At 50.5% G+C, this 2,500-nt stretch overlaps 1 non-coding gene across 1 annotated transcript; it reads right to left on the reverse strand.

Annotated features, from left to right (window-relative positions):
* Positions 1-455: 455 nt before the first annotated feature.
* On the reverse strand, positions 456-610 carry LOC143351215 (5.8S ribosomal RNA). Its single transcript, XR_013081578.1, has one exon. It is a non-coding gene; the product is annotated as a 5.8S ribosomal RNA (ribosomal RNA).
* Between the last annotated feature and the right edge of the window lie 1,890 nt (positions 611-2,500).

Consider the following 2,500-nt stretch of genomic DNA (forward strand, 5'->3'; position numbering starts at 1 on the left):
TATTTTCTCTTTCCTTTGCATAAATTATTAACTTCGGGCAACGTCGGGAGCGCCGGTAATCATTAGATTTGTACGAAACGCGATTTGCGCCCCACGGTGGTTTTTAGTGCCGTCAAAGTCAGAAATCGTAGGAGCGGTGCTTTAACGGGCGGTCGTGATGATACTCCAGACAACACGACGCACGACGCCGTAAAACACTCGCGCGAGTCCAGACTGATCTCTGCCTCACCACGCAAGGGGTGCGCAAACTTGCCAATAATATATAATATTTATTCTTTTTCGTACGTCCAGCGACAAACGCCAACGAAATACCCAAATTCTCGCTCGTACGTTGATACCTTTCTCTTCATCGACCCGGCTCCGAAACGTTCTTCGCCATCTCCCCGAAAGGAGAGGTAAACGACGGCGGGGTTAGGGAATCTGAGAACAACGCAAGCAGTTTTAGGACAAGTGAACGACCCTCAGCCAGGCGTGGTCCAGGAATTTTATCCGTGGACCGCAATGTGCGTTCGAAATGTCGATGTTCATGTGTCCTGCAGTTCACACGTTGACGCGCAATTAGCTGCGTTCTTCATCGACCCACGAGCCAAGTGATCCACCGTTCAGGGTAATCATATACAATTTACAATTTTTCTCTTTGTATTTAAAAATGCTCCTTGTTCTTTGCTTTAAAAATATTCGATGTTCGCACCTCCGACCAGCGTATCGACGGAGGATTGAACGCGCCATATCGACGACAAAAGTTTCTTTTTGTTTCCTGAATGACGGAAAACCATCGTTCGACGGCCGGGCGTACAGTACATTCAAAAGCCTTTGCGCGTGGCTGCGACCAAACGGGTATAATACACCCGTATATTCTTGGTTCCGAACAGTAACTTCACGCGCAATCGGGCGAACGCACGCGGCAGCGCCCATCGGTTGCTCGATGAAATCGATGCGATAAACTACAGCCTTCTCGGCTGGTCGTCGTTAGTCGCGCGAGCAACGGATGGCCGCACAATCGACGCGTCGTCGTTTGCGATTATTCGCCTCACGTTAGCCATGAGTATGTATATTATTCATTTACGAACGAACGCGGCAGCGTCCATCGGTTGCTCGATGAAATCGATGCGATAAACTACAGCCGTCTCGGCTGGTCGTCGTTAGTCGCGCGAGCAACGATGGCCGCAAAATCGACGCGTCGTCGTTTGCGATTATTCGCCTCAAGTTAGCCATGAGTATGTATAACATTCATTTACGAACGAACGCGGCAGCGTCCATCGGTTGCTCGATGAAATCGATGCGATAAACTACAGCCGTTTCGGCTGGTCGTCGTTAGTCGCGCGAGCAACGATGGCCGCAAAATCGACGCGTCGTCGTTTGCGATTATTCGCCTCAAGTTAGCCATGAGTATGTATATTATTCATTTACGAACGAACGCGGCAGCGTCCATCGGTTGCTCGATGAAATCGATGCGATAAACTACAGCCGTTTCGGCTGGTCGTCGTTAGTCGCGCGAGCAACGATGGCCGCAAAATCGACGCGTCGTCGTTTGCGATTATTCGCCTCAAGTTAGCCATGAGTATGTATATTATTCATTTACGAACGAACGCGGCAGCGTCCATCGGTTGCTCGATGAAATCGATGCGATAAACTACAGCCGTTTCGGCTGGTCGTCGTTAGTCGCGCGAGCAACGATGGCCGCAAAATCGACGCGTCGTCGTTTGCGATTATTCGCCTCAAGTTAGCCATGAGTATGTATATTATTCATTTACGAACGAACGCGGCAGCGTCCATCGGTTGCTCGATGAAATCGATGCGATAAACTACAGCCGTTTCGGCTGGTCGTCGTTAGTCGCGCGAGCAACGATGGCCGCAAAATCGACGCGTCGTCGTTTGCGATTATTCGCCTCAAGTTAGCCATGAGTATGTATATTATTCATTTACGAACGAACGCGGCAGCGTCCACCGGTTGCTCGATGAAATCGATGCGATAAACTACAGCCGTCTCGGCTGGTCGTCGTTAGTCGCGCGAGCAACGATGGCCGCAAAATCGACGCGTCGTCGTTTGCGATTATTCGCCTCTGGCTATCCGTGAGTATGTATAATATTCATATACGAACGAACGCGGCAGCGTCCATCGGTTGCTCGATGAAATCGATGCGATAAACTACAGCCTTCTCGGCTGGTCGTCGTTAGTCGCGCGAGCAACGATGGCCGCAAAATCGACGCGTCGTCGTTTGCGATCATTCGCCTCAGGCTATCCGTGAGTATGTATAACATTCATTTACGAACGAACGCGGCAGCGTCCATCGGTTGCTCGATGAAATCGATGCGATAAACTACAGCCGTCTCGGCTGATCGTCGTTAGTCGCGCGAGCAACGATGGCCGCACAATCGACGCGTCGTCGTTTGCGATTATTCGCCTCAGGCTATCCGTGAGTATGTATAACATTCATTTACGAACGAACGCGGCAGCGTCCATCGGTTGCTCGATGAAATCGATGCGATAAACTACAGC

The sequence above is a fragment of the Colletes latitarsis genome, unplaced genomic scaffold (assembly GCF_051014445.1).
Source record: "Colletes latitarsis isolate SP2378_abdomen unplaced genomic scaffold, iyColLati1 scaffold0098, whole genome shotgun sequence".
Classification (NCBI taxonomy): Eukaryota; Metazoa; Arthropoda; class Insecta; order Hymenoptera; family Colletidae; genus Colletes; species Colletes latitarsis.